General features: G+C 47.6%; 1 protein-coding gene across 9 annotated transcripts in view; it reads left to right on the top strand.

The window, feature by feature from the left end:
• Foxn3 (forkhead box N3) overlaps nucleotides 1-19,831 on the top strand; it is a 383,817-nt gene that overhangs the window by 157,143 nt on the left and 206,843 nt on the right. For 6 of the 9 annotated variants that reach the window (XM_036206022.1, XM_036206019.1, XM_036206020.1 and 3 more), the window contains exon 1: nucleotides 18,385-18,685. The exons of the other annotated variants lie outside the window; for them this stretch is intronic. The gene's annotated coding sequence lies outside the window, so the exon portion shown is untranslated. Of the gene's footprint in view, nucleotides 1-18,384; nucleotides 18,686-19,831 lie in introns of those variants that run through there. 9 annotated transcript variants of the gene reach the window in all.

Genomic DNA, 19,831 nt, shown 5'->3' with positions numbered 1-19,831 from the left:
GTAATCATTTCTTCATAGACTCTGATTTTGGAATACTGTTTTCTGCATGGAGAACTAGCAAGATTACTTGTTCATTGCCCTGACGTGGTTGGTTGGGTTATTTTGTTGTTGTTAGAACAATAGCTTAGAAAAACATTAAGCTTCATAACGGATTATGCCATGTAAGTTTCTAAGGAAACATTGTCAATTTTGGCAAAATTTCTTCTTTAACAGCACTTTAAGATTTTTTTTTTTTGATAGTGACTTGTTTTAAACACAGAAAGCTCTCAGCTTTCTATGACATAAAACAGATAAAAATGTGTAACTCAGTGTCTGTCATGTAGTAACTACTCAATAAACAGCTATTATGTCTGTCGTTATTTCTTCTTGATCGCTAGTCTTAGACTGCATGCTTCAGGAAGCCAATGTGAGATATTGTGTCCTCCCTTACCCCAAGAAGGAGCTCACTTCCAGTAGTAAGGGGTGGTGCTCACTTCTGGTTAAATGCACAACTGTCTTTGTTAGACATGGATTCCCTACAATTAATTTCCCACTCAAATTCACCATGTATCTACAGGACTTTATGGACATGGCTTCGCTTTAGTATTTAGAGCAGGCCTTAAAAGTGCTCAGTAAATTGGGGTTGGGGATTTAGCTCAGTGGTAGAACACTTGCCTAGCAAACTCAAGGCCCTGGGTTCGATCCTCTGCTCCCCCCCTCCAAAAAAAAAAAAGTGCACAGTAAAGTTTACAATTTGGGTCTTTCCTCTTAATCTTACAAAGTCTTGTTATTAAACCTGTCCAATATTTTTTTTAATTTTAATTCTTTTTTTTTTTTTTTCTTTTCCATAGCTGAGGACTGAACCCAGGACCTTGTGCTTGCTAGGCAAGTGCTCTACCACTGAGCTAAATCCCCAACCCCTAAATTTAATTCTGTTAAACAGTTTTGTTGTGTTAGAAATTTCTGTGGGTAGGAAATGAAACTCCATCAACCACTAACTCTATATGGGTGTTTGTAAAGGTACTTCTGGTCACAGGCAACAGAAAAGCCATCTCAGACTTCAAACCGCAGAGATCTGTTGGCTCCTGTATTGAGTAGTCTATCTGGATGGGTCAGGGTTAGCAATCTCAGAGCCTTTGTAGTTAGTTGATGGTGGGGCTGGGCCCACCCACCTGCCCACAGGGCTTGTAGATTTCATTTTCTTCTAACATTAGTTATTAGTTAATATTTTTGTTTTGAGGTGGTGGTGGTGGTGGTGTGTGGTGTGTGTGTGTGTGTGTGTGTGTGTGTGAGATGTGTTGAGACAGCGTCTCTATAGTCCCTCAGACTCAATGCAATTCTCCTACCTCAGCCTCCTAAACACTAAGATTACACAAGAGATCCAGGAGTCAATGGAAAATGACATTAATCCCTTCCCCAGGAGGGGGCCCCCAGTAACCCAAGGATGCCCCACGAAGCTCTGTCCCTAGATTCCCATCAGTTCACAGCACACCACAACTTCTAACGTGGATCCACATTTATTTTTATTTTATGTATTTTGCCTGCGTGTATCACATGGCCACACAAGTGCCCACGGAGGCTAGAAGAAAGCATTGGATCCCTCGGAACTGAAGTTAAAGATGGTTGTGAGCTGCCATGTGAGTGCTGGGATTCAAACCCAGGTCCTTTGGAAGAGCAGCCGGGTGCTCTTAACTGCTGAGCCATCTCTCTAGTCCAGGGTCTTAACTTTTTCTTCCTACCCCTCCCTACCTATAAGTCACTTGACTTTTCTTTAGCCTTGGTGTCCGTCCTCTGTCCACAAGGATGGCAGCGCCTTCCTTGTGAAAGATAGGCAGTAAAAGATGAAATAAATAATGCATGGAGGGCTCCTGGCTCGGTGCCTGGCCTGCAGGGAACACCAGAGAGCTGTGTGGTGACAGCGAGCTCTGCTCTCAGTTCCTTGGATGGCGTCCTTGAGGACTTGCTCCCCATTGTTTTGACTGCTGTTGTTCTGAAGCGCTGAATGTCTTCAGGCAAAATTGACATCCTTTGTGGTTCACCCCAGGGAAACTGGGAGCAGGGTGGTATTCAGACAGTCTTCGGACATGCCAGGTTTCTCACCAATAATGACAAAGGTGGACTGTGTCTGTCAGACACACTGCCAGGAGGGACAGAACGTGAGGCTCACTTTCTTTTTGGTTTTTTGAGACAGGGTTGTTTCTCTGTGTAGCTCTTGCCCTTTTCCTGGAACTCACTCTGTAGCCCAGGCTGGCCTCGAACTCACAGAGATGGAGGCTCACTTTCAAAGGAGCGTTTTTTGTCCACACCCTTCTGCAAAGAAGCAGCAGAAAGAGTCGGAGGAGCGCTGTGGAGCAGCTGACCCTCCAGCAGGACTCTCTTCAGACCTTTCCATTTATTTGGTCGGAATTGGCTTTTTGCAATGTGATGTTAGATTTTCAAAAACCTTACACTGCAGGCCAACAAGATAGCTCATCCGATAAAGGTGCTTGCTGCCAGTTGCCATGACCTGAGTTTGATCCCTGGGACCCACGTGGTGGAGGAAGAGAACCAACTTTGCCTTCTGACCTCCACACGTGTCCTCATGTGCGCGCGCGCGCGCGCACACACACACACACACACACACACACACAAACCTAAATTGATAAATGTAATGGAAGAAAACCAATTTACAAGAATGCAAAACTTAAAGAATAACCACAACAAAAACCTAATGCTGTAGGACACATGTGGGGATAGAACTAATGTTCAGTTTTGATATGAATGAATAACTGCTCTGTGAAGCTAGTTGTGTAAGTGTACACCTTTAATCCCAGCACCGGAGAGGCAGAGGCAGGTGGATCTCTGTGAGTTGGAGGCCAGTCTGGTCTATGTAGTGAATTTCAGGACAGCCAGGGCTACATAGTGAGACCCTGTCTCAAAAAACCCAAACCAAACCAAACAAACTTCTCTAAGAAGTAAAATTGACCAAAAACTAGAGAAAAGAGACCCCAAAGCAACTTCCAGGACTCTGGGGCGAGGTGGCAGAGTTGGGGGACTAGCTAAAATGAATAATTCTTGCTGGATCCAGAACCGTGAATAGAAAACTATGATAAACATGATGAAACCCACAGATTGCTATTGGTAGGTGGCAATGGCCTCTGCCATCAATATTGCATGACTACCCTTTCTCTGAAACAAAATTTTTTTTGCATCTCAGGCAACAGAAACAGTAGACAAAGTGTTCATTTAGTTGATGCTAGAAACTGGAAATATGAAAGGTTTTCCTTCCATGGACACAGGGAATGGCCGGGGCCCAGGAAAGTGGACCGGGGTCTGCCTGCCCCAGACATTCCTCCCCCAGTGAGCCAGCACTCCAGCATCGAACTTCGCTGCTTTCACTTTTGATTAGTTAGAGCTTCCATCTCGATGAGTATCTGAATACTAGTCTTCCCTGTGGCTCCTTTTCAAAGGATTCAAAGCAGTTTAAAAATACACAATGTTCAGAGATCTGTCCAAGCTCTAATGGGAGGTACTTGTTTGGGGACTTAAAAATGAATCTATCAATCAGATCTGAAAGTCTAAACTCTGACGGTGTCTTGAAAATGATAGTCGGATAAACCAAAAGAGAAAAGGGGGCCACTTAGCCACAGTCATCATGCTTTTAGTAGCAACAGTGATGGCAAACAGTGCAGTTTGTAAAAACAGAAGAGCGACAATTCTTTATTTAATGTTAAACAGGAAACTGAAAGCAATCTGTAGCACTAGGGTGAGTTCGCAAGGAACCTGCTATCTGTCAGTGCTGGAAAAAGCCAGCAGACATTTCATCTATTTGCTTAAGATGATAATGTCTTCATGAAAATCTTAACCCAAACATGACCGCTGGAAGCAGGGTCTGTATCGGAAGGTTTCCAGGCAAACCCGTTCGCTCCAGAACCAAAGGACATTTAGAAGGGACTTGCAAAGCTCTCCAAGAGTGGAGCAGTCACTTGTGTTCCCCCTTGGTGTGGGGCTGTCACATATCCAACATGTGCGTATGAATATTCTTTCTGAAGACCTGGGTTTCATTTTAAGGTCAGCCTTTAATTTCTAGAGAATATAATTTGCTGTTATTTTTAGGGCTTCGTGATTGCTCATAATAACTAATGAAAAAAAAAAAAGCAGAGAAATAAATGTGTAACAGCTGTGTCTGCTTAACTTGATTAAAGGCAGTAAAGAAAAAAAAAAGTAAACAGAAGACTAATGTGACGGTAGACAACAGGGACAAGTACCCCTGTCATTGTGCAAAGTCTTACAGACATAACTTGCTGCACGTCGGAAGGCCGGCTGGGTCTGTGTTTAAAGTTTACTCTACTGTTTGCCTTGAGTGGGATCAGTGTTGTAGTGAATAATTTATAGCCAGCATGAATGAGCTCATTAGTCACCTTTTCAGACTTTAAATGAGTTTTGTGGTTGTCACTACTGGAGCCTTCTGTTCAGCCGCCGAGCAAAATGACAGCTTGGCAGTTGGATGCCTTGTCGTCGGGGGCCCGCCTGTTCCCTTTCAGGTCTGTGCTGGCTTTTGTGTTTCAAGAAACCTTGCTTCTCTTACTCTTGTGCTGGGCCAGGGACTCTCACATTTCAGGGCCTTCTGTACTTGAAGGCTCAAAGAGAAGTTTTGGGGGAATTAAAAAAAATGTTTTGGTGGTATCTGCTACAGATACTGAAATGGATGAAAGCTAGCACCCTCTCTCTCTCTCTGTCTCTCTCTCTGTCTCTCTCTCTGTCTCTCTCTGTGTGTCTATTCAGCAACTACTGTGTAGTATTCCCTTTGTGTTTGATGTGATAGTTGAGGTCTTCAAAAGCAGAGTAAATGGGAATGTTTTGTAGCGGTTGAGTTGGGCTCTTACCTGGCAGACATTTTAGGGGGTTATGGTTGGAGTTTGGGGAGACAGGGGTTATATTTTTCCAATTCTGAATACTAAGGTGGTCTGGATAAAGAACCTTGGTCCACAGCAAAGTGACTTTGTTTGATAAGCAGGGGTAATTGAACCTGTACTGTTCCTACCAAAGGGTTGACCAGAAAACCTTTCCAGATCCCAGCCAAGGAGCTGAGGAGATGGATCAATCATAAAATGCTTGGAAGCGTGAAGACCTGAGTTTGGATCTCCAGCGCTGAGATAAAAAGTTGGGTGAGGCAACATATGTCTGTTATTCCAGTGCTGGGGAGGTGGCGGCAGGCAGATCCCTGGAGCTCATTACCCTGCCAGCCAGGCTGAATGGGTGAGCTCCAGGAATCAGTAGAGACCATATCCTAAAGAATAAGGCATGGCATGACTGAGGAAACACACACACACTCACACACACTCACACACACACACACAGACACACACACAGATCCCAGGCAACATAGAGGTCCAGGAGGAATGACAATGACCATGGCTTCTTCCCCAGCACACATTGATAAGAGAAAATGAACCATGGAGGCTGCCTCCTTCCTGTGCCATTGGAGATATGCCTGGGAGATTGGCGTGTGTGCAAGCCTATGCATGCCAGTGGTAGGTGGGATTTTGAATCAAATATCACAGGGCCATTTATCTCTATTTGAGCTTGGTCTAGGCAGCATCCATGAGCTCTGGTGTCCACTTACTCCCAGACTTGCACTCCACCCTGACTCCAGAACACTGATATGCACACCTTGGTCCTTGGGTGGCCCCTGTTGGCCAAGTGCCTAGACCTCTGTTCTGAACACTCTTTGACATTTGCTCTGACCAAACGGGCACTAGTGACTGCCACGAGCAGTATGGGCAGCACCCCTTCCCAGGATCCATATCGTTGGATAGCTGACCCCGAACTGTGTTGAGGCACACAGGAGGGATGCTCAGTGTGTTCCTCTTTGGAAAGGATGCCAACTTCAAAAAGGATGCCTAGTTGTTTGGTGGGCAAATCTTTGAAACCAGTCACAGGCACGTGGCTTTGAGGACAGAGATGTGAGGTGCTGTTGAATGCACACACACACACACACACACACACACACACACACACACACACAGAGTGTCTTACTTCCTTTCCAGCCTCCACCTGCTGATGTGAGGTGCACACATGCTGTCATTCCTCACAGCTTATGGGCACCTCTTGCTTGCACCGAGTCACAAGATTAAAGGGAAGGTTGTGGGTGGCGCAGTGGTAGAACACTTGCCCAGCATCCATTAGGCTCCAAGAGCAAATCCCAGCACCACAAACCAAAAAAAAAAAAAAAAAAAAAAAAATCTTAGAGGCGTACAATAGCTAAGAAGATACGTCATTCAGGATGACACGAATGTTATCCTCAGGACCCCCACTCCCACCCACCTCCTTTAAAGCCAGGTGTAGTGGCACCTGCTAACAACCCCAGTGGGGTGGGGAGGTAGAGACAGGAGAATCCCCAGGGCTTGCAGGCCAGCCAGTTTAGCTTACTTGGCAGGCTAGTGAAAGACCCTGTCTCAAAAAAATGGTGTCTGATACAGAACAGACTGTCCTTTGATCTCCGAGTGCATGTATATACATGTGATCCCCTCCCCCGACACACACATGCACACAGAGGGTTCAAAACAGACAGTATTAGTGAGCTTAACCATGCAGCAGAGACGGCAGGTTTGGATTTCGTAACAATCTGGGGAAGTCACTGGTCTCTGGAAGGAACTTTGCACTGTGGGGAAATATGTTTGCCAATAATTGAAGCTGGGTGCTGTTTCTGAGAAATTTCACCTGCTTTAGTGTTTTTGCTTTCTCTCATATCCCTTTGTAAAAGCAAGACAGGAGACGGCATGGCATGTCTTGGTGGTGGCCAGGCTTGGGAGCGAACCATTGAAACCATGTGCTCACCAGGAAGAATCTCGCAAAGGCACCCATGAATGCCAGAGGAGGGAAGGTCTGTGGGGCGGCGTCTACCCACCAATTCCACAGTTCCCCAGAGTTTCCTTGAGTGTGAGCAGCAGGAAATATTAGATAGAAGGATTTATAGTGTGGAGATAAACAGAAAATACAGGACAGCCTGGAGAGGGCTTGGAACCTATTCCAATGAGCCCCGACTGTCTCTGCCCCAGGGTATTTATAAAAATGCCAAGGGGTGGAGCAAAAGGCCTCCTCCCCCAGCACAGCCAAGTGCAGACCATCTCAGACACCTGCACTCAGGCCCGTGGTCCTAATCATCCTCTATGCGGACCTGCTGGGTAAAGCCACGAGGAACCCGAAAACGGGCTCCCGCAAGGGTCGATGAGGCTGCTTGTCTTGGTGGAGTTAGTACATGAGTGGCTAGAGACAGGGTTAGAGTGGAGTTTGCTTTTTGCCAAGGAAAGTGATTGAAATTTCTGAGTACACTGCGCCACGTGCGGTCTGTCTTATCTGTCTGTCAAAGTAATTGCAGTCTGTTTGACATTTGGTATCTGGTTTATTTATTTACTTAAAAAAAGATTTATTTATTTATTGTACATGTGTGTATGGTTCAGCGTATGTATTTGCGCTTTGGGCATACAGGTGCCCACAGAGGCCAGAAGGGGGCATCAGATCCCCTGCGACTAGAGAGACAGGTAGTTGTGAGCTATCCTGGGTGCTGGGAACTGAACCTGGATCCTCTGTGAGAGCATCAAGTGCTCTTAACCACTGAGCCATCTCTCCTGTCCCTAGTTGATTTTTGTGTGTGTATGTGTGTGTGTGTGTGTGTGTGTGTGTGTGTGTGTAGTGTGTGTAGTGTGTGAAGTGTGTATAGTGTGTGTGACTGTGATTCAGCAGGGGAGCCTTTTTTTCCCCCCAATTTGTTTTTGTTTTGCAAGTACTGCCTTCTTTGATTAAAAGTCCCCTTATTAGTGATGGTGCATGCCTTTAATCCCAGCACTCCCAGACAGGCATGTCTCTGTGATTTAAAAGCCAGCCTGGTCTACAAAGCCAGTTCCAGGACAGCCAGGGCTACAGAGAAACCCTGTCTCGAAAAGTCCCTTTATTGGTCTTCCTTTGTGTTCTCATCACCAGCTTTCTCTCTGTGCCTTCCTTCATAGCTGCTGTCCCCTTCATGTCCCTGCCCCCTAGGTAGGTCACTGAGAACGAGCTAGGTAGTCTGGGTTTCTCTGATGGATCTCAGATTCCTCAGAATTCTGAGGTCTGTATTGGTTCCCACACATCACTTAGGAGCTGTGTGACCTTGGGTAGGTGGCCAAACCTTTCTGGGACTTCATTTAGAAAATGAACTTATATAGCTCCTCATATGATTGATGTGAGACTAAAATTTTGGGGGGGCGTCTCAAGACAGGGTTTCTCTGTATAACTTTCTTGGCTGTCCTGAAACTCGATTTGTAGTCCAGGTTGTCCTTGAACTCTCAGAGATCTGCTTGTCTCTGCCTCCCGAGTGCTGGGATTGGCTAGACTTTTTGTCCCTGTGATTAATTCCTGATTTATTACACACACACACACACACACACACACACACACACACACACACACACACACACATTTATGCACACACAGGTTTTTCGAGACAGGGTTTCTCTGAGTAGTTTTGGTGCCTGTCCTGGCACTAAAACTACTGTCTGTAGACCAGGCTGGCCTAGAATTCACAGAGATCTCCTGGCTCTGCCTCCCAAGTGCTGGAATCAAAGGCAGCCACCACTGCCCAGCCTTTAAAATACAATTTAAGAGGAAGAAAGCTTTACTTTGGTTTACAATTGGAAAGCTTCAGTCCATGCTTGTCTAGCTACAGAGCAGAACTTATAACATCCTGGTGGCCAGGAAGTAGAGTGAGACAAGAAAGAGGAAAAAGACAAGGTGTGTCCTGATTCCTAAAGTTTCTACCACCTACCCTCAAAATAGTGCCACCAGCTGGGACCATACTTCCACACATGAACCTACAGGCACATTTCCTGTACCAAAGATAGCAACCTTAGGCTGCCATCTGGCACTGGCTAGGTGCTACGCAAGCGTTAGTTGAAGACAGTCAGTTGTCATTGGTAGAATCTCTACTTGTGAATTTACCCACTTCTCAGACTGTGTTTGTAACCCCCGAATTAATTAATAGTTGGGTGTGCTTGCTCATGGTCATTCTCAGATACATGTGTGACAGTGAACAGCCTGAGTTGTCCAGTGTGCCTGTCCCTAGCTGATAAATGAGGTGACTGTTTGTGGTCTATCTAATATCACAGTTTTTGCATGTTTTGTATGTTTGGTGATTTTGCTGTTTAAAATGGTGCCCAAGAGGGGCTGAAGTACTGTGTGGAGTTTCTGAGGGTGAGCTGGCCGTGATGTGTCATACGGAGAAGTGTGCTGACCAAGCTCCTGTCAGGTGTGCCTCATGGAGTCTTCAACCTGGAGCTTGGTGCTAATCAACTCTTACTCAGTCAATCTTAGGGCTTCTTTAAATGGGAACACAAATGAGGCCACGTGTTGATGGGAATACTGAGACCAGAGATTGCAGGCCCCTAACCATTGCCCCAGGAACAATGGTCAAGTGTTTGTGGTACTTTATATAGCATCGTGTTGACAAAGAGGATAATGAACAGTAGATAAATGTAGACCCAAACCTCAAGATTGACAGTCTCCTGCAGGGCAAGCTTTCAGTGGTTGGCAGTGTCCCCAGGAGGGTAGGAGAAGCCACTGTCCTATTCCTTTGGTGTGCTTCAGCTCATGTAGAGCTTCCTAGGTTTGGGGGGTGGAGGCGAGTAACACATCTCATCTCTGGTAACAACAACAAGTGTAGAAGAGTCCTGCAATTAGATGTTACCCCCCCCCCCCGTGGATATATTTTGCACCCCAATAAACTTATCTGGGTGTCAGAGAACAGATTAAACATAGGTTTAGGCAGTGGTAACACGCTTTTAATCCTAGCATTCAGGAGGCAGAGATCTGTCTGGATCTCTGTGAGTTCAAAGCCACACTGGGAACAGCCAGGCCTGGTGACTCATGCCTTTAATCCCAGGAAGTGATGGCAGGAAGTAGAATGGTATATGACATGAGGACCAGGAACTAGAGGTCTTGTTAAGCTTTTTTAAGCTTTTAGCAGCAGTTCTGATGAGATCCATTCGGATGAGGACTCAGAGGCTTCCAGTCTGAGGAAACAGGATCAGCTGAGGAACTGGCGAGGTGAGATTAGCTGTGGCTTGTTCTGTTTCTCTGATCTTTCAGCGTTTAGCCCAATATCTCGTGTTTTTGTTTTGTTTTGTTTTTTGAGACAGGGTTTTTCTGTGTAGCTTTGTGCCTTTCCTGGATCTCTCTCTGTAGACCATGCTGGCCTTGAACTCACAAAGATCCGCCTGCCTCTGCATCTGCCTCTGCCTCCTGAGTGCTGGGATTAAAAAGGCATGCGCCACCACCGCCCGGCCCGTGTTTTTTATTAATAAAATCTTTTACCTTTTAGGATTTGTGTTACCCGTCCCCCCTGCCCCCCCCCCCCCCCCCCCGCCACACACACACCCCAAATGCACAGGTGTTTGGAGCTCTTGTGTCTTCACAGAGAAAGTTTGCTACTCAACAGGCTTCACCTGAGCCTTGGAGGGTGCCAGACTTCATATCTCAGAATATAAGGCTTATAATATAGAGCAATTCCATTGGCTTCTAGTGCTGGCTTTTAAAATGGGACTATTTTGTTACCATCCCTTGCCCCCATTGAAAGGCTCACGAAATACTTTAATTTTGTGGAAAGCTTTGCCAATATATTTACACCCCTCAACTCTTACATTATGAACTGTTGGTAAATTGTTTTATACAGTCTATGAGAATGTAAAACTCATTAAGGCCTTTAAAAAGTGTTTAAAACTACCTGAAAAATGAAAATAGGAGGGGGCAAAGTGGCCATGGGGCTGGGCTGGCTTCTGGTTTAACAATAGTCTCCAGCCTCTTATTTCCACAATTTCAAGTTCTCTTTTCTTTTTTGGTTTTTCAAGACAGGGTTTCTCTGTATAGCCTTGGCTACATCCTGGAACCTGCTCTATAGACCAGGCTAGTCAGGAACTCACAGAGGACCACCTGCCTCTGATGGGATTAAAGGTGTGCATCACCACCACTAGGCAGTGTTTGTAATTTTTTTAAACAATGTCTTTGAAAACTTTTAGATACATTGTGGGGAGCCTTTGCTGGAGACCTCCTGGCACAAATGTTGCATCCCACAGTAGCACAGCTCTGACTCCTGCTGTTCTGGAATTTATTGCCTCAGGGATCAGGAAGTCTGGTGGAATGGAATTACCCAGGAGACATCCCTATCAGTTGGCCATCTAGGATCGATGGCAGGGTTCAGCAAACACATTTTAATTCTTTTTTTTTTTTTTTTTTTTAAGGTGGCTCCTCCATGGAGTTGTTTGAGGCCACCTTCCCATCAACACATGCGCCCCTGTTTACACTTTTAAGTGAGTCAGTCTGACAGATGAGCTATTACAGTTGCTATAATGTGTGTTTCTTTGACCCCACTGAAGTTGAGCCTCTTCATGGGGATGGTACAGTTTTGTTTTTCCTTTTTTGTGAATTGGCCCCTTTGATTAGGATGAGTTTGGTTTTTTTTAAGTTGCAAATTAAATACATTGAACCAGGTGTAGTGGTACATAACTCTAATCCCAGCCCTTGGGAGACTGAGGCAGAAAGATCATGAATCTTAGGCCAGCCTAGGCTATATGCCAGACCTGGTATTAAAAAAAAGTATGCTCACATACAATATGTATATTTTTGCATATATAAATATCCCCCCCCCTTTGTTAGAAGCTCGTGTAACCTTAACCCCTCCCCCCATGTTGTCCAGAATGACCTTTAACCCCTGATCTTTCTGCCTTCACTTCTAGAGTGCTGGGATTATAGGCATGCACCATCACACCCAGTTTCCTCTTTTTATATAGCAAATATTTACTCTTTTCTTTTGTCTTTTATAGTCCGTGGTACAGCATACAAACTATAATTTGTTATGCAAATATGTCAGCGTGCAAACTAAATCTTTCCTTTGATTTATTTACTTAACCAAAATCCTGTACTACATACCTGGATTCCTTTATAAATTCCTTACAAATATTAATTCATTCAATCATCTTCACAGCTCAATAAGAGGCTGCTACAGATTGGATGCGGGGCATCCCCCAAAGGCTCATGTGATACAGCGTGGTCCTGAGGGTGGTCGTATTACAGGGAGGTGGAACCTTGAAAATGTGGAGCCTAGTGGGAGGTCTGGATCATTGGAGGCATGTCTTCAAGAGCAGTGCTGGGTCTTGTGACCTTCCACTTTCTCTTTAGCTTCCAGTCGTGAGGTGGTAACTTTGTCCCAGCACATACCCTCACCATGATGTGTAACTCACCACAGTCCCAAAACAACATGGCCACTGATGGGAGCTTCCAAAATTATGAGCCAAAAAAATGTTTTTTTTTTTTATACCTCTTTATAAGGCTGGCCTTGAACTCACAGAGATCTACCTGCCTCTGCCTCCTGAGTGCTGGGATAAAAGGTGTGTACCACCACGCCCAGCTCCATTCCTTGCTTTTTTAAGATAAGGGAACTAGATAGAGGGAAAGACGTTCTGTCCCTTGCCTGGCGTCATCTAGCTGGTAAGTCCTACCGTGTGTCTGTTTGCCTGTACTGTTCTGGTCTTGGCTTTCGGCTTGGTATGTTTGTATAGTTATGATTGCTTCATATATGCTCGCAAGTGAGCTGGAGAGCTGGCTCGGTAGCTAGGAGCACTGGCTGCTCTTGCAGAGCACCCAGGTTTGGTTCTCAGCACCCACATGGCAGCTCACAACCACCTACAACTCCAAGAGATCCAAGGCGGCCTTTGGGACTCCAAAGGGACCAAGCACACAGGGTGATACGAAGACATAGGTACAGGTATAACACCCATGTATGTAAAACAAAATAATAAAAGAAAAAAAGCTATAAGATGATGCTCCCCTGGTCTCCTCCTGTCCTTTATGGCTGGTGCCACATTTATTTTTCCTGGGATCTCTTATAAATCGAATCCCCGTCGGCTCAGTGAGCTGACTAAGCCTGGTTTCTAGACCATCGGTTTACCATTTTGTTTATGGTTACAGAGGAGCTGAGAGGTTTTCTACTCCCATTTTGCCTCTAGCAGGTGACCTCATAGGCTCAGGGTTGGCAGGGGAGCCTGAGCCAGTGAATCTCACTCCACCCATCCCCTGTACTTTCCCTTGTCTCTCACCCCAACCCTCTGCCTCAACTTAGCACCCTGGCCTACTCCCTGCTGAAGAAACACTAAGCAGCCTTTCCCAGGCTCCACCCTCGAGCTTCTGCCTGGTAAACACATGAAGGAATGCACAGAAGTTGAAAGTTGGTGACCAAGCCTTCCACTTCACCTAGGAACTTCAGGCCTCCCAGTTGAGGAGGGTCTCTGTCTTCTCTACGGAAGGGAAAAAGTGGGATTTTTTTTTTTTTTTTTTCAATCATAACAGCCTACTCATGTGTTATGGCCAAGATATGACTAAGCGGTTGTCTTTACCTGTACCCTTCTCATACTCATAGGGCAAACATTTGTCATCTTTTGGTAACTTTAATACTTTCTCCCCCCTCCCTCTAGTCCTATAGATTCTTCAGGAATTCAGTGAATCTCACAATATGGCTCTAAAAGTACGGTCCTTAGGCCTGGAGTGCTTTTTAGGTATGCAACATCTCAGGTCTAGCCTAGACCTCTGGAACCAGAAATTATGGGTGTGGGGAAGCAGTTGGCAGCATTTTAATTAGCCCTCTGGGTAATTCTGATGCACACTTAAATAACAGGTAGCACTGCTCCGCTAGGAATCATAGAACACTACAAATGTAGTGAGTATTCCTTCTAGAAAAGAGAAAATGCAAGTATAAAAGAAGCACAAACCAAAAATAACTAGTTCTCAGAGGGAACCACTAACTTAGTATTTCCCCCTAATTAAAAGAAAAAAGACTTATGCCCTTCGTGTGTGTGTGTGTGTGTGTGTGTGTGTGTGTGTGTGTGTGTATGGCTGAGCGTATGCATGTATATCATGTGTACAGACAGATGCCCATGGAGGCCGGAAGAGGGCGCTGGATCCCTGGAACTAGAATTACAGGCAGTTAGTTGTGTGCTGCCTGATGAGGTGCTAGGAACTGAACCCCAGTCTTCTGCAAGAGCAGACGTACCCCAGCTGCTGAGCCATCTCCCCAGCCCTCTTCCCGAGTCTGTAAAACACATTTTTACAAAGTTGTCTGTATTCTCTTTGGTTTTGGTGCTGGGGATGGGACCCGGGGCTGTGACAGGGAGCATGCTCTCAGCTCCTTCTGTGTGCATGCACGGTGACCGTGATTTCCGAGCTGTCTGCCAGCTTCTGGTTTTCTGTGTTCTTCTTCCCTCTCCAAAACTTCATGCTGTATCCAACATCCCATTCATCTTTGGAATCCCATTTCTCTGATACTGCAACTTCTGGGTTGTAAAACCCCTAGCCATTTTCTTGCTCTGAGGGCAGTGTGTGAAGGCCATGCCCACACTGGTATTCCATGAGCTTTGTTATGCAGCTTCCACACCTATTTCCTAATATATAAACCCTGGAGGAACAAGACTTTGGCCCCCTGGCCCTTAACACAATGCTCGGTAAATATTTGTTCAACAAACAAGGGCATTTTGAAGACAATCAAGTCCTGCTGGGTAAATCTGTTGCACCTTAAGACTCCTGACTGGAGTAGAGGTTGCCTGCAATCCTTCAATGGGGGCTTTTTCCTTTTTTGTTTTTTCCCCCTGAGGCAGGATCTCTCCATGTAGGCCTGGCTGTCCTGGAACTCCCTCTGTAGACCAGGCTGGCCTCGAACTCAGAGATCTGCTGCCTCTGCCTCCTGAATGCTGGGATCAGATGTGCATCACCGCCGCCCGGCTATGGGGGCTTTCTTGATGTATATGCTAGGATCTTGTCTAAGGATATTGGGACTTGTAAGGAGTGGTTTCCCAGGTGATACTTAAGGACTTCTCCAGGCAAACAAATCCTCATGTTTCCTCCATCTTGGCAGGACAAACTCCAACCATACTTATGAGAGCTCCTCTTTTTTTTTTTTGGTTTTTCGAGACAGGGTTTCTCTGTGGAGCTTTGCACCTTTTTCCTGGAAATCACTTGGTAGCCCAGGCTGGCCTTGAACTCGCAGAGATCCGCCTGGCTCTGTCTCCCGAGTGTGTGTTAAAGCTCCTCTTTAACAAAGTTATCTACCCTCCTTTCCCCAGGTATCGTATACTCGACCACATGCTTGCCTCTCTTTTGTGTGTGTGTGTGTGTGGACAGGGATACATGAGGCAGTCAGATTATTTCCTCGAGAATTTAAACTGGATAACAGAATGTTGAGACAGTCTGCAGGTGGTGGGTTTAGAAGTCAGAACGCTTCATGGGCAGCCATGTGTGACCTTAACAAGCCAACCTGCGGGGAGTACAGTGGAGTATACTGGAGAGGAACAAGAAATACCTTGTACTAGAGGGAGGGAGAAGAAAGAGAAATTGCCTGCCCCCCCCCCCCTCCCCTGCTGTCCTGGGCTACCTCTTGTGTGTCCTTTTTACTAGAAGCAGTTAGTTGCAGGTATACTGGACCAGAGGGCCACCTTTCCAGGCTGCCTCAGGTCTTTGCACCTAAGCAAGGGGTCCCTTGTATCTACTTAGTTGTCACTGCTCTGAGGGAGACTATCAGCTATTCTGTTAAGAACCATGAAGGAGGAACTGAGGCCCACACTGACTGGGGCTGACTGTTCTAGAACATAGGTCTTTTGGTATACCAGCCCGTGTTCAGAAGAGGTACAGAGTGGTCTTCTCCTCAAGTTCCCATTCAGAAAAGAAATGTCTTCCCAAGTGAGTTCTAGGTCATAGGTAGGATTCTGCTGTCAAATAGCCGTATGAGACAATAGTTTCAATGATTTGGCCTGCCTGAGATTTCTTGGTACCCAAGATATAAGGGTATATTTGGAGAACACATGAGGACAATTGAGCGTGAGACTATTCCTAAAGTAATTTGGCCCCTGCACGATAATGTCAAGGATACCTGTCCCGGAGCCAGGGAACTCTGGAATCACAGTTGGAAGAGGGCATACCAGGTTCTCTCTGGCTTACAACAAAAGGTCCGGTTGGGTCCATTTTCAATCAACAGCAGGCAGACCTGTGGCTCCCCTCTCTTTAGGAGAGGACCATCTGACATCTCTTAGCATCTGTAATGGAAAAGGGAAATTAAGAAATCAAGTCATGGGGCCAAAGAGATGGCTTAGTAGTAGATGGCTTAGTGGTTAAGAGCAGTGGCTGTTCTTACAGAGGTCCCGAGTTCAATTCCCAGCAACCACAAGGTGGCTCATAGCCATCTAGAATGGGATCTGATGCCCTCTTCTGGCCTGCAGGCATACATGCAGACAGAGTACTCATAGATTTTAAAAAAATACATAAATAAATACAATTTGCTAGACGGTAGTGGTGTACGCCTTTAATCCCAGCACTCGGGAGGCTGAGGCTCTCTGTGAGTTCCAGGACAGCCTGGTCTACAGAATGAGTTCCAGGACAGCCAGGGCTACACAGAGAAACTCTGTCTCAAAACCTCCGCACCCCCTCCCCCAAAATCATACTCGATAATCTGTTTGTTGTGCCTTTTACATCTCCTGCCTGAATTAGAGGTTATAGGACACCACCTAAGGATATTAGGATTAGGAGTGTCTTCCCAGGGGGTTCTCATGAACTTCCACAGACAAGCAACTCAGGTTTGTGAATGTAAGAAACCAAAGACCTAGCCGGGCGGTGATGGCACACGCCTAGGAGGCACTGAGGCACTGAGTTTTAAGAATGACCTGGTTTGGACATCATCACCTTGGGCTCACATCCTGCCTTTTGGATACAGAAGAAGGGCTGGAGAGAAAATGATGTGCTATGCCCACTTCATGTAAAGGGATGCCTAGCTAGAGTGTGAGAGCGGTTGGGGGGGGGGCTAGCCCGGCTAGCAGTTGTCAGTTGTACTGGAGGACAACTTCCCTGAGGTCAGTTCTAACCTGATTGCTCTGGTAGAGATTAAACACTGCCCAGTGACCTGCTGTTGGAAGAGTGGGCCCTCCCCAGTGGAGCCACAGGTGACTGACCTTCTCTTGTCCTGGCTGTGGTTCCCGGGACTGGCCCTTAGAATCACTGGTGTGAGACTCCAGGGATGACCTAAGATGTCTGCCACCGGGTACCTTCTGCTTAGTCACATTATGTGCTCAGTAACATCGGAGGTGGGGCTCGCTGACCTCAGGCTACCTTGGACTTGCTTCTCTGAGTCTTCTAGTTGCTGGCAAGTAGTGAAGTCTCAGTGAGTCTGAATCACTGAAGGTTCCCTGCTACCTACCTAATCTTGAAGTTTAGTTAAGGGGGGGATTGAGTCTCAGATTGATTGGGTTTTCTTCTTCTTTTCTCCTCCTCCTCCTCCTTCTTATTTATTTATTTATTTTTTGAAACAAAAACTTCACAGGACCATGTGGTATTTCTTTCACCTCTCTCCCTTCCTGTTCCTGGTCTGGTTAGGTTAAAAGTTACTTCTCGGCTGGAGGGTTTTCAACCCAGATCACACAGCTCGCTCTTGCTAGCTGTCCACTGTTCAGGTGGGCGTGCGAGGATGGCTTTGGGCTTCTCTTTGTAGAACCTGCTTGCCTAGCTACCTGGGAGTGGTGAGCAATCTCTATTTTTATTTATGTCACCAGCAGGGTGTCCTGTTGGACTCTTCTTTCATTCTTTTCCAAAGGCAGCCTGGCTGGTGTGCCTTTAGCAGTGGGTGGTCATTCTCTGGAAGTGCCTGGAGACGGGGAGAAGGGGCTGCGCCATTCCCGGGGGTGGGGGGCTGGGGGGAGGTGGATGGGTGTTTGCAAATGGTCTTTTAATTTATTATGTTCAAAATGTACAGGAGGGGAGACTTGTTTTCCTTCCAGATGTAGAAGTCTCCTGTCGGGGAGAACCTATTGACGTTGTATTTGGGGTACACCTCTCCCTCCCTGGTGGCGGCCATCCTCCTGCCCTCCGCAGCCAAGGCAACCTAGGCTGGAGGCTGGGGATCAATTTTTCGTCCCCGGCCGGAGGTGCATGGTGGAAGAGGACTGGAGCCGCCCTGGGAGTGCTGCCGTAGTAGTTGGAGAGAAGTGCAATCTTCTCTCCTCACCCTCAGAAGCCTCGCTCGCGTCGTAATTCTTTTTATTTTTACTTTCGAGCCTTGTAAGGCAGGCGGCCGGGGTAAAAGCGCTGCGGCGACACGTTGCCAGCTGCGCAGCACCGCTCATGTGGCCTGAAGCAGGGGAGGGGGCCAGCCACGCGCCACCTGCCCGGCTCCCCTCCGTCCCAGGGTGCTGCGGAGGAGCCCAGGGGCCCAGCCTAGCCGAAGGGCCTCCCCGAGGGCCCGCGCCGCAGCCCGGGGTCGCCCGGCCCACGTTTTCCGTCTCTCCCGCTCCCTCCGCCCCTCCCTCCCCGCGCTTCCCCTCCTCCTGCCTGGTCATGTGTCGCCTTTTTTTGTTTGCAGTGGAAACAATTTCTCGCCGCTCGGCGCGCCCCGGCCCCGACGCGCCGCAGCGGAGGCGAGCGGGAGGCGGGACGGGGCGTGGAGAGCGGCGGGGCCGGCGGGAGGACGCGGCGCCCGGGGACGCTCGCTCGGGGCCCATGCCGCGCCGCCCCCCGCACCCCTGCCGTCCGCACCCGCGGCCGCCCCCAGCCGCCCGCCCAGGGCTCGAGCGTCCGAAGCGGGGCCCCGAGCGATGCCCGCTGGGCGCCCGCGAAACTTTGTCGGCTGCACGGAAGGCAGCGGTGGCCCCGCGCCGCGCTTGGCCAGGTGAGTCCGTGCCGGCGCCCTCCCGCGCCACCCAGGCTGGGGTCCTCGCTGGAGAGCCGTCGCGGTGGCCCGCAGCGGTCAGGACTGGTCTCACTGTGCGGGGCGCAGGCTTAGCTGGACCCGGAGTGGGGGGACCTCTAGCCCTGAGCCTGGAAGTTGCCCAACCAGGAGTTTCCTGCTCCGAAGAGCTGGCGGCTTCTCGTGCCTCGGTTTCCCCACAGACCTGGAGAGCGACAGAGTTGGTATTGTATGCAGGGCAGGCATCCCTAGCAATCCGGGTCGGTCAGAGGGTGCAGATCAACTGGAGACCCCAAGACCGCGAACAGGCGCCTAACAAAGATCCCCTCCCTAACCGAGCACGTTCAGAACCGACCGCGAGCATCCCGAGACCCGCGGGGCCCTACTCCTCTGTACCCCGATTCCTTGCAAGCCTTTCTGGGTCCCCATGTGAGTTGAGGGGGGCAGTGGGTGCTTATTGATTTGTTTTTAGGCTCGCCACGCTGTGGCCAATAAAAGGTTTATGACATCTGACCGGCAGTGAAGGTATGCGAGCTCCCAATTGCCCTGTGTACGCATAGAAGAGCAGTTTTCTCGTTGCCTGGCAACGCCGCTGATTGACGCGCGGTATAGCCAATCGCTGCTCCCTTTGGTCCCCTTGAAATGTTTTTGACAAGTACAGTAAAAGGGAGTGGAGCGCGTGCGTGTATGCGCGCGCAGGGAGGGGGAGGTTCCCGGTCCCCCAAACTTGAGCCTGCTTAGCCTCGGTGGAGGAAGATTTCTCAACTTTTAAAAAAGTTCATCAGTAGCATCTCCTCAGACCTGAGCCATAATGGCATTGTCAGTTATTTGAGACGGTCTGCTATTAGCAAAAAAATGTAAGCTTTCCTGCTCCATTTTTCTGCGTTGAAAGAAAGAAAGAAAGGAGGATAAAACACAGGAAGTCATAAAACAAAACAAAACAAAACAAAAGGAGGGTGTGTGAGACGGAACCAATAACTTGAAAATTTTAAGGCGGTCACTGGATAACCATTCAAAGCAACGTTGTTAGCAGCGGATTAAGAACGTTTGCTTGACTGCAAGCTCACATTTTCCTGTCCCTCCACACCTCTAAAAGAAGAAAAGGAAGGGGAAAGAGATTTGGAAAAT

This window comes from Onychomys torridus, chromosome 14, assembly GCF_903995425.1.
Source record: "Onychomys torridus chromosome 14, mOncTor1.1, whole genome shotgun sequence".
Taxonomy (NCBI): domain Eukaryota; kingdom Metazoa; phylum Chordata; class Mammalia; order Rodentia; family Cricetidae; genus Onychomys; species Onychomys torridus.
Note: the sequence above shows the minus strand (reverse complement) of the source record. Positions and strands in the feature narration are given on the sequence as shown.